This window comes from Rhinoraja longicauda, unplaced genomic scaffold, assembly GCF_053455715.1.
Source record: "Rhinoraja longicauda isolate Sanriku21f unplaced genomic scaffold, sRhiLon1.1 Scf000353, whole genome shotgun sequence".
Lineage (NCBI taxonomy): Eukaryota > Metazoa > Chordata > Chondrichthyes > Rajiformes > Arhynchobatidae > Rhinoraja > Rhinoraja longicauda.
Window position 1 is genome coordinate 32,780 of NW_027601571.1, and position 12,355 is coordinate 45,134.

The following is a 12,355-nucleotide window of genomic DNA, read 5'->3' on the forward strand; positions in this document are numbered from 1 at the left end:
GACCACTGACGGGCAAAGTGAATAACATTGGATCGCGCCCTGCTGCGTATGGGGCTGCACATGGAGGACCAACAGCATATTAGGCAGGTGGTCATAATGTTTTGGCTCATCAAGACATAATGTTTTGGCTGATTGGTGTAAATCCATCTATTCCCAGCCTGTATATGTCTCTGTCTTAATGCCTCTAACATTGCTATCGTATTTACTTCCACCACCACCCACACAGTATGTTCCAGGCACAAACTGCCCTCTGAGTAAAAATCTTGCCTCCCATATCTCTTTTAAACTTTCCCCCTCTCTCATCTTAAAGCCATGCCCTCTAGTATTTGACATTTCAACGCTGGGAAAAAATATATCATCTACCCTATCTACGCCTCTCAGAATTTTATCAACCTCTATCAGGCCTCCCCTCAGCCTCTGATGCTTCAGAGAAAACAATCCAAGTTTGCCTAATCTCTTCTTACAGCTCTTCTTCTTCTTAAGCCCTTGGCTCCTCGGTCTTTCGAGATCTCCCCAGTTGAACCACTCCCAGACATTTGTGCCTGGACCCCTCTTCTCCAGCTGTTCCTGGGGCCACCTCTTTTCCTTTTTCCTTGGGGGTTCCATTTCAGGGCTTGCCGGGTGATGTTTGTGGCGCGTTTTCTGAGGGTGTGTCCAATCCAACCCAATTTTCTCTTTCAAATTTGTAAGTCAATGGGATCCTGGCTTAGCTATTACTCCTTAATCCAGGCATCATTCAGTTTACAACTCAGCGGTATGAATATAGACGAAATGTGTAGGAAGGAACTGCAGATGCAGAGACACAAAAAGCTGGAGTAACATATGTCCTTTGAACCTTTGGGGTAAGATGGTTCTGGATCTGGCTTTAGAAACAAGGAACTGCAGATGCTGGTTAATATATAAAAGGGCACCATGTGCTGGAGTAACTCAGCAGCATCTCTGGAGAACATGGATGGGTGATGTTTCGGGTCGAGAGCCTTCTACAGACTCTAAAGAAGGGTCTCGACCTGAAACATCACCCACCTTTTTTCTCCAGATTTACTCCAGAATTTTGTATCTATCTTAGGAAAGGTTTAGAGGGATACAGGCCCAATGCGGGCAAATGTCAAGTCAAGTCAAGTCAATTTTATTTGTATAGCACATTTAAAAACAACCCACATTGACCAAAGTGCTGTACATCAGTTCAGGTACTAAGGACGAACATACAATGGCACACAAACATAACAGCACATACATAAACAGTTCACAGCACCCCCTCAGAGGGCCTCAAAAGCTAGGGAGTAGAAATAGGTTTTGAGCCTGGACTTAAAGGAGTCGATGGAGGGGGTAGTTCTGATGGGGAGAGGGCCATCTTGGTCAGCACGGACGGGTTGGGCCGAAGGGCCTGTTTCTGTGCAGTATGATTATGGCTATCTATGACTAGTTCAACATTTGTTCCAAACTCCTGTCTAAACATGGTTCTCAAAACGTTGCTGGATATGAAATAAACTGGATATTACAGTTCAAGATGTATAACCAGATGAATTTACTTTTTCTAGGAATGGATCCATTATCGCAAACTGTACCCTAGAGTATGGAAATACCACCACACCTCCCAATGGGTCAGAAGTGGTGAGACAATTGGTTAATAGTTTAGCAAATGGCACGGATTTAGGAAACGTCACACTTATTCCAGGGACCATCAGTTCTGGTGGTAAGTGTTATAAATTATGCTGCAAATTTCACAATGCAAGAGCTACCTGATTGTTGCAAAGACTGATGTACATGGATAGGACAGGTTCGGAGGGATATGCACCAAAGGTGGGACTAGTATAAATGGGGCACGTTGACTAGTGTGGGCAAGTTGGGCTGAAGGGCTTGTTTCCACAATGTATCACTCTGTGACTCTAACCAGCAGGTTGAAGTTGACTGGTCAATGTTTCTCGTAAAGGTGAAAGGGGTCGGAAATAAAGGTTCCAAAGAGGAAATTCCTCCCACATCCCTCCATAACATTAATAATGTTGTCACCCTGTGAATCAATTGAAAAAAAACTTGCATTAGAGTATGTTCCTTTATAGTAAGTCACAGGGTGATGGAGAGATTTAGTGGCTCTTCGGCCCAGAGTCCATGCCAACTATCAATTACCCATTAATCACATTTTCTGTTCTAACCACCTTCTTGTCAATTCCCTCCAGATTCTCCACTCACCTGAATGAATGAATGAATGAAAACCTTATCGTCACATGAGACAAGTCACAGTGAACTTCTATCCTTGCATACCTTGGCCCCCATCCCTGCACCAGTTCCCCCTTCGTTCTTGCCCCCCCCCCCCCCCCCCCCCACGGCGGTCCCCCCATTTTAGAAGGATGAGAGGAGATCTTATCGAAACGTATAAGATTATTAAGGGATTGGACACGTTAGAGGCAGGAAACATGTTCCCAATGTTGGGGGAGTCCAGAACAAGGGGCCACAGTTTAAGAATAAGGGGTAGGCCATTTAGAACTGAGATGAGGAAAAACTTTTTCAGTCAGAGTTGTGAATCTGTGGAATTCTCTGCCTCAGAAGGCAGTGGAGGCCAATTCTCTGAATGCATTCAAGGGAGAGCTAGATAGAGCTCTTAAGGATAGCGGAGTCAGGGGGTACGGGGAGAAGGCAGGAACGGGGTACTGATTGAGAATGATCAGCCATGATCACATTGAATGGCGGTGCTGACTCGAAGGGCCGAATGGCCTCCTCCTGCACCTATTGTCTATTGTTCTTCAGGGCGGTCCCCCCACGCCAGGTCCTCCTTTGTTCCTTCCCGTGGCAGCGACTTCCTTACTTCACGGGGACGTCTCGTCCGTCGGTCGGCGCCATCATCGACCGCCGCTGTGACCTCTCAATGAAATATGAGATGCTGTTCCTCAAATGATTCTGGGTGATCAGCCATGATCATGTTGAATGGCTGTGCTGGCTTGAAGGGCCAAATGGCCTCCTCCTGCACCTATTTTCTATGTTTCTATGTTAATTTGCGTTGTGCCTCTGACAGTGGAGGAGGCCCAGGATAGGAATGTCAGTGTGGGAATGGAAGGGGGAGTTAAAGTGTTTAGTCTAAATAACGTCCAAAAATTAAGTATCAGTATAATGTGGAAAATTAACGTGACAAATGCTATGCAAAGCTTCCCTGGGGGAATGGAACACATTGGGTAAGGCTCAGTGGTCGGAAGCCATTATATATATATATATATATATATATATATACATACATATATATATGTATATATATATGTGTGTGTGTGTGTGTGTGTGTCTGTGTATATATATATATATATATATTCAGTCTGAAGAAGGGTCTCGACCTGAAACGTCACCCATTCCTTCTCTCCCGAGATGCTGCCTGACCTGCTGAGTTACTCCAGCATTTACTACACCAAGAACCTTGGGGCAAAGACTATTCCCAACCCATTGTAACTGTCCGTCTTTAGTTTTTTAGTTTTAGATGTACAGGCCCTTCGGCCCACCGAGTCCGTACCAACCAGCGACCCCCGCACACTACACTATCCTACACACACTAGGGACAATTTACATTTATACCAAGCCAATTAACCTAGAAACCTGCACGCCTTTGGAGTGTGGGATGAAACCGAAGATCTCAGAGAAAACGCAAGCAGGTCAAGGGGAGAACGTACAAACTCTGTACGGACAGCACCCGAAATTGGGATTGAACCTGGGTCTCCGGCGCTGTAAAAGCTGTAAGGCAACAACACTACCGTTGCGCCACCGTGCCGCCCACAAATGTCTAATGTAACTGCACCAAAGGCAGATATGCCAAAGAAACAGAATTCCAGTAATGCAAGCCTGGTACCCAGGCTTAATGTGTGACATGCTACTGGAGTCCAGAGTCCTAGTTTCACCTGACATAGATAGTGCAATAATACTCAGATATCAGTCTCAAAAGGACGTGAAGGTACAGAAACTGGACCTAACAGGACACAAATAGAGCAGAAAATTGTGGGTCGTGGGATGATGCAAGTATTAATGTCAGAGGGAAGATTAAAATGAACTTTCCAAAAGACAAAAATTATGAACTAATAATGTTGTTTTCCTCATTCAACATTGTACCACCAGATTCCGCACAATCACAATTCTCCAGTACAACTGAATTACCAACTACATCTGGACCAACAACTGCCAGTACAACAGAATCACCAACTACAACCACGCAAAATCGGGTTGTAGCTAATGTCCCACTCTCTTTCAGTGTTGTTGGTGATTTTGAACCAAGCTTAAATAATCGAAGTTCCCGCAACTTCCGATCCTTGGCTGCCAGTATTACAACTGGGGTAAGTTCCCTTATTCTGTGTTGATCTATTTATTAATCTCTCGTTGATCCTATTGTTTTTACGAAACAATGCCTTAGAACTTCATTTATCCCAGGAGGGAAATTGATCTGCAGACAGTCATAGAAACACAAAATACATGAAACATGAAATTAAAGTGACGAGCAGAAAGGATGGGGGATGTGCAAAGATTGGGGATGGGGGAGGGGGAAGGTTGGAGGGGGGGGGGGGGGTGGAGGGTCAGTCTACCCCACGACAGAAGGGGGAGGAATTTGATAGCCACAGGGAAGAAGGATCTCCTGTGGCGTTCTGTGCTGCATCTTGGTGGGACCAGTCTGTTGCTGAAGGTGCTCCTCAGGTTGACCAGTGTGTCACGGAGGGGGTGAGCTGTATTGTCCAGGATGCTCTGCAGGAGATGCTTTGAGGAGCATCCTCCCCTCCAAGACCACCTCCCATGGACCCCATATGGATCTAGCTGCCAGAGGAGGTCGCTGACAGGTTTTGGTGCGTTCTTTATCATTTTCTCATTTAGTAAGGAATACAGCCTAAGTATTACTGTAGATATGTTTAATGGCATATTTTCTTTTAGTGTGCTTTAAGTATGAGAAGGTGCAGGAGAGTAATGTTGCATCTCTGAATCTCCAAGGAGATTTGCCGAGTGGATTTTCCTATCTTAAGCCACGTTGACAGAGACAGAGCCATTTCAATCTTTCAAAGGAAAAATGCAGAGTACAATTTTGGGAAAATGTTGTGCAAGGGAACTGGCTGAGTGATGTTGACTGGTTTGCCCCACTGGTTGCTAGCATGGGCCAGCTGGGCTGAACGGCCTCCTTCCCTGTCTTTATGTTCCGTGAGTCTAATACTTGTACAGGACTGAGCAAATGCTTCAGTGATGATGAATGACACAAAGTGCAGGAGTAACTCAGTAGGTCAGGCAGCCTCTCCAAAAGACATGAATAGGCAATGTTTCAGATTGGGACCATTCTTCGAACTCATTGTCCCGACCCAAAATATCACTTATTCACGTTCTGTCGAAATTCTAGGACAGCGCGGTGGTGCAGTGGTAGAGTTGCTGCCTCACAGCGCCAGAGGCCCGGGTTCAATCCAGACTACGGGTGCTGTCTGTACGGAGTTTGTACGTTCTCCCCGTGATCGCGTGGGTTTTCTCCATGTGCTCCAATATCCTCCCACACTCCAAAGACGTACAGGTTTGTAGGTTAACTGGCTTTTGTAAACATTGTTCCTAGCGTGTGGGATAGTGATGGTTTACAGGGTTTGCTCTTTGGCGCGGAATCGATGGGCCAAAGGGGCAGTTTCCGCGCTGTATCTCTAAACTAAACTAAACTAAAAGCCAGATAGACACAAAATGCTGGAGTAACTCAATGGGTCAGGCAGCATTTCTGGAGAGAAGGAATGGGCGACGTTTCGAGGCGAGACCCAAAACGTCACCCATTCTTTCTCTCCAGAGATGCTGCCTGACCTGCGGAGTTACTCCAGCATTTTGTGTCTACCTTCGATTTAAACCAGCATCTACAGTTTTTTTCTTAAACTAAATTCCACCTGAACTGCTAAGTCATTCCAGCACTTTCTGTCTCCTTTTTAAACCAACATCTGCTGTGATACACGTCTCTTTAAACCTTTTGCATGTAATATTAAGCGTCCTGAAATGGACCTCAAGAGTCAAGAGAGTAAAAAATGTTTAATTGTCTTATTTACAAGGGGAATTTATGACAAGGTCTATATACATCATACCAGGGAACACCAGGGGACACCTTTCAACTGTCCTGCCAACTTCCTAAGTTCAGTGAGAGCCATCTCATCAAATAAAAAAACACTACCTTCTACTATAAAGTCATTCAAGTAGAAAGAGGTTCTCGTATTTTTATTGTGTGCTTTGAACTTAAACCTTCCTGACTCATGTAGCACGGAAACAGACCAAGTCATTCATGTTAACCAATATGTCCCATTGAAGCAAGTCCCATTTTCCAATATTTACCCCATATTCTTTATAACCTTTCCTATACTTGCACCTGTCAGGAAAAGTCTCGACTCGAAACGCCTCCCATTCCTTCTGTCAGATATGCTGAGTTACTCCAGCATTTTGTGTCTATCAAGTGTCTTTCATATGTTGCTATTGTACCTCCCTCAACTACCTCCACTGGCAGCTCGTTCCATCTGGGATTCATGGGAGGGGGTCTTGGAGGGGAGGATGCTCCTCAAACTGCAGAGCATCCTGGACAATACAGCTCACCCTCTCTCTCCATGACACTCTGGTCAACCTAAGGAGCACCTTCAGCAACAGACTGGTTCCACCAAGATGCAGCACAGGGCGCCACAGGAGATCCTTCTTCCCTGTGGCTATCAAACTGTACAACTCCTCCCCCTTCTGTCGTGGGGTAGACTGAATCACCCCCCCAATTTTTGTACATCTCCCAATCCTTTCCACTCATCATTTTGATTTCATGTTTCGTGTATTTTGTGTTTCATGACTGTTGGCAAATCAATTTTCCTCCTGGGATAAATAAAGTTCTATCGTATTGTATTGTATCGTATCGTATCATATACTCTCTGAGTGAAAAAGTTGCCCCTCAGGTTCCTATTAAATTTCCCCTCTCACCTTAAACCTATGTCCTCTGGTTTTTAATTCCCCCACTGGGTAAAAGACTGCATTAATCCTATCTATTCCTCTCATGATCTTATACACCTTACAGAACCAGGGGCCACAGTTACAAATAAGTGGTGTGTCATTTAGGACTGAGATGAGGAAAAAACTGTTTCACTCAGAGAGTTGTGAATCTGTGGAATTCCCTGCCACAGAAGGCAGTGGAGGCCAAATCACTGGATGTTTTCAAGAGAGAGTTAGATTTAGCTCTTCGGGCTAACGGAAGCAAGGGATGGGGGGAGAAAGCAGGAATGGGGTACTGATTTTGGATAATCAGCCATGGCGATGTTGGCTCAAAGGGCCAAATGGCCTTCTCCTGCACCTATTTTCTATGTATCTATGTTTTTATGTTTCTATATTTCTAAGGTATAATTCTCCAGAGAAAAAAACATGTCTAGCATGCGCTGCTTTAAGCTGCAGGGCTGTGGAACAACTAGCTGAGTGGGGTAACACACTAGGTGGTGGCTAACTGCTTGCTGTGCCTATTTGTTCCGATTTTGAAACTGATGTATGAAATGCTTTGGGTAGGAGAAGCAATGGAAGTGGCTGGGAAGTCAAGCCACCTGTCTCTTTAAATTATCCTCCCTGCTCCCACTCTGATTTGTTTGCCTTTTGACAAAAGTTCAGTCTAGTTTGTTGTCTTGTGTACAGAGGTACAGTGAAAAGCTTTTGTTGCGTGCTATCCAGTCATCGGAGAGACAGTACACGATGGCCGGTGATATGGCCACTCAAAATGTTAGTTTGGTTAACAACTCTTAGTTTTGCAGTTTATTTATCAAACGATTGCAAATGAATCCTCATAGATGTATTTCTTTTGCAGCTTGATGCTGTGTACAGACCGGACCCAAATTACCTTCGAGCAATAGTCAATAATTTCAGGTAAGGAATAAACAATTTGCATCTCTTGGCTGTGGGTAGTCAATCAACTTAACATTTTTTAACCTCAACCTAAAGGGAGTGCAAATAGAAAAAAATTCAGGTCCACTGCATGGAACCAACTAATGGCTGGAGTCCTGCCATTAGACCACAGAGGTTGATAATAGAAAATATACCCTAGAACACAGTACAACACAGGAACAGGACTTTCAGTCTGAAGAAGGGGCTCGACCCGAAACATCACCCATTCCTTCTCTCCAGAGATGCTGCCTGTCCCGCTGAGTTATTCCAGCGTTTTGTGTCTATCTTCGGTTTAAACCAGCATCTGCACTTCCTTCCCACACACTGGAAAAGGCCACTATGTTGTCCATCCAAGTAAACCCAACTACCTCCACGTGGTATACACCGATCAGCCAAAACATTATGACCACTGACGGGCAAAGTGAATAACATTGGATCGCGCCCTGCTGCGTATGGGGCTGCACATGGAGGACCAACAGCATATTAGGCTGGTGGTCATAATGTTTTGGCTCATCAAGACATAATGTTTTGGCTGATTGGTGTAAATCCATCTATTCCCAGCCTGTATATGTCTCTGTCTTAATGCCTCTAACATTGCTATTATGGCGGCTCCCAAAGGTCGGGCCATACGACTACCGACCCCTCGGCACGGGAATGGACCAGTCCCGGGAGGCGGTCCTGGACTCAGGTATATAAGGACAAGGTTTGGGCGCCAAGCCATTCCGGCAGACTAGACCCGTCTGAGACCCACGATACAAAAAATATACCTTCCCGAAATACCTGGCTCCTTGCCTTTATCGACGTGCTACATTGATGACCTCGACGGTCCATTCATTAGGATGGGCACAAAAGCAAAAGCCGACCGCCCGTCCGGCTCGCAGGCCGACCATGGCCCCAGCTGTCGACGCGGTAGGAATCAAGCTCCCGACCTTCTGGACCACCCGGGCTCGCGTTTGGTTTTACCAAGCGGAGGCCCAGTTCCAGCTGCAGGGCATCACAGTGGATAACACCCGGTTTTTCCACCTGGTGGGAGCCCTTGACCAGGACACGGCCGAAGAGGTAACGGAGTTCCTCCAGGACCCACCGGCCGACGGTAAATATGAAGCCCTTAAGGAGCTGCTGCTCCAAACCTACGGGCTAACCCGAATGGAGCGGGCCGAAAGGCTCCTCCACATGCCAGGCCTCGGTGACCGGCGCCCATCTAGCCTCCTGAAGGAGATGGTCGCGCTGCTCGACGGGCACAGACCGTGCCTGATGTTTGAATATACATACCTGCACCTGCTGCCGGCCGACATTCGCCTGCAGCTCACCGACGCCTCCTTTGCAGACACCCGGGCCCTCGGCAGGCGCGCGGACGCGCTGTGGGCGGCGCGCCGTGATGACGTCAGTGCGCTTAACGTCACTCGAGAAGCGCCCGATTTTCTCCGGTCGGGCGGGGGAGCTGTGGAAGGAGTGACAGCTACGTCCCGGAGGCCTGCGAGATCGCCCCCGGTGGCCATTGCGGGTCGTGCACCTGCAGTCCCACACCAGCAGGCTCCAGCCAGCACCAGCAAGAGGTACTGGTGTTATTACCACCAGCGCTGGGGTGCGGCAGCCCGACAATGCCGCCAGCCGTGCACATTTCCGGAAAACGCCCGGGCCGGCTACCAATAGTCCCTGCGGTGGCCGGCCAGATTCACCGCCTCTTCGCCTGGGATCGGCGGTCCGGGAGCCGCTTCCTCGTGGATACCGGGGCGGAGCTGAGCGTCCTGCCCCCTTCGCCGCTGGACATTCGTTCTGGGAAGCGGGGGCCCATCCTCACCGCGGCAAATGGGAGCATTATTCAAACATATGGCGTCCGCACGGTCCACATCGTTTTCGGCGCCAGTCATTTTACGTGGCTGTTTACGATCGCCGACGTCTCCCAGCCGTTGCTCGGGGCCGATTTTCTGCGGGCGCATTCTCTCCTCGTGGACGTCAGGCAGCAGCGCTTGGTCCACTCCGCCACGATGGAGCCCATCGCGTTGCGGCTGAATGACCCCATTATACGCCCGCTGTCGTCCGTGGACTCCCATTTCGCTCGGGTGCTGGCGGACTTTCCGGATATTATGGCCCCGCAATTCCGGTCGTCGACCCCCAAGCATGGGGTGTACCATTATATCACAACTACCGGCCCACCCCTCCACGCACGAGCACGCCGACTCCCGCCTGAGAAACTACGCCTGGCACGACAGGAGTTCCGCACGATGGAGTCCTTGGGGATCGTCCGCCCTTCCAACAGCCCATGGGCATCTCCACTCCACATGGTCCCCAAGGCAAACGGGGGCTGGAGGCCTTGCGGGGATTATCGGCGGCTGAACGTCGCTACCGCCGAGGACCGATACCCCGTGCCCCACATCCAGGACTTCAACGCCCATTTGGCTGGGGCCACGATATTTTCAAAGGTGGATCTGGTGCGAGGTTACAACCAGATCCCGGTCCACCCGGAGGATGTACCCAAGACGGCAATCATCACGCCGTTCGGACTCTACGAGTTCGTACGGATGCCGTTCGGCCTCAAGAACGCCGCGCAGTCATTTCAGCGGTTAATGAACGGCGTGTGTCGCGGGCTGGATTTCCTATTTGTCTACCTTGACGACATGTTGGTAGCCAGCCGCTCGCGGCAGGAGCACTGTGCCCACCTCCGGCAGCTTTTCCAGCGGCTCAGCGAGCACGGGTTGGCCATAAACCTCGCCAAGTGCCGCTTTGGCGTGGCCACAATCGACTTTCTCGGCCACCGTGTGTCCTCGCAAGGAGCGGTTCCCCTGCCGGACAAAGTAGACGCCATCCGCCGGTTTCCCCGTCCATCCTCGGTGCGTGGCCTGCAGGAGTTCGTCGGCATGGTGGCCTTTTATCACCGGTTCCTGCCATCCGCGGCCCACATCATGCGGCCGCTATACGAGCTGCTGGCGGGCAAGCGTAAGACCGTCGTGTGGACCGACGAGGCCGTAACAGCCTTTGACGGCGCGAAGGAGGCCCTGGCTCGGGCTGTGCTGCTTGTTCACCCACGGGAGGATGCCCCGACAGCCCTTACGGTGGACGCCTCAGAGTTGGCGGTTGGTGCCGTACTGGAGCAACTCACGGACGGGGGTTGGTGCCCCCTGGCCTTCTTCAGCCGGCACCTCGACAACGCCCAGAGGAAGTACAGCGCTTTCGACCGCGAGCTCCTCGCCCTGTACCTGGCCGTTCGTCACTTCCGCTATTTTCTGGAGGGCCGCCCGTTCACCGCTTACACGGACCACAAGCCGCTCACTTTCGCCCTGGCAAAGGTCTCCGACCCATGGTCCGCCCGACAGCAGCGCCAGTTGGCCTACATATCAGAATTCACCACCTCCATCCGCTTTATCGAGGGGAAGGAAAACCGGGTGGCCGACGCATTGTCTCGCCCCGCCATCAATGCCGTGTTAGAAGTGGCACCCGGCATTGATTATTCTGCCCTGGCGGAGGCCCAACTAACGGACGGGGAGATGCCCGCCTACCGGACTGCCATCTCTGGCCTCCGCCTTGTGGATGTTCCCCTCGGCCCCGGAGCGACGACGATACTTTGCGATGTGTCGGCAGGTCAGCCGCGCCCCATCGTCCCGGCCGCGTGGCGCAGGAGGGTGTTCGACGTGGTCCACGGGCTGGCTCACCCATCCATCCGGGCAACGATCTCATTGGTAGCTGCGCGGTTCATGTGGCATGGTCTGCGCAAGCAGGTTGGCCAATGGGCCCGCACCTGCATTCCGTGCCAGACGTCAAAAATTCAACGCCACGTCCGGGCGCCACTCCAAGGGATCTACCCTGCCGCCGTTTCGACCACCTGCACGTGGACATTGTGGGCCCGCTCCCGCCGTCCCGGGGCATCACCCACCTCTTCACGGTGGTGGACCGCTTCACGCGGTGGCCGGAGGCCATACCACTGGCTGATACGTCTACAGCCACATGCGCTCGTGCGTTGGCCGCGCACTGGATTGCTCGCTTTGGTGTGCCGGTGGTCATCTCATCGGACCGGGGGCCACAGTTCACCTCCGAGCTGTGGCCGGCCATGGCCCACCTGTTGGGCGTGCGGCTGCACCACACCACGGCCTATCACCCGCAGGCAAACGGCTTGGTGGAGAGGTTCCACCGGCAGCTGAAGGCAGCGCTGAAGGCGCGACTCGCCGGCCCCGACTGGATGGACGAGCTACCATGGGTTTTGCTGGGCATCCGGACTGCGCCCAAGGAAGACCTGGCTTCATCATCAGCGGAGCTCGTCTACGGGTCTCCGCTCACGGTGCCCGGGGAGTTCGTGCCCTCGTTGCCGGGGCGAGAGGAACCGCCCTCATCCACCCTACAGCGCCTCTGAGAGCGAGTTGGCAAGCTCGCACCCGTGCCGACGTCCCGCCATGGGACATTCCGCCCTTACGTGCCATCGGCCCTCCAGGACTGCGCCTTTGTGTTCCTGCGCCGTGACGCCCACCAGGCGCCACTCCAGAGGCCGTATGAAGGCCCGTACCGG

General features: G+C 50.7%; 1 long non-coding RNA gene across 1 annotated transcript; it reads left to right on the forward strand.

The window, feature by feature from the left end:
• The first annotated feature begins 1,572 nt into the window (after positions 1-1,572).
• LOC144590851 (uncharacterized) lies at positions 1,573-7,804 on the forward strand. The gene is made up of 3 exons (XR_013546594.1): positions 1,573-1,693; positions 4,087-4,301; positions 7,781-7,804. It is a non-coding gene; the product is annotated as an uncharacterized LOC144590851 (long non-coding RNA).
• Positions 7,805-12,355: the final 4,551 nt, after the last annotated feature.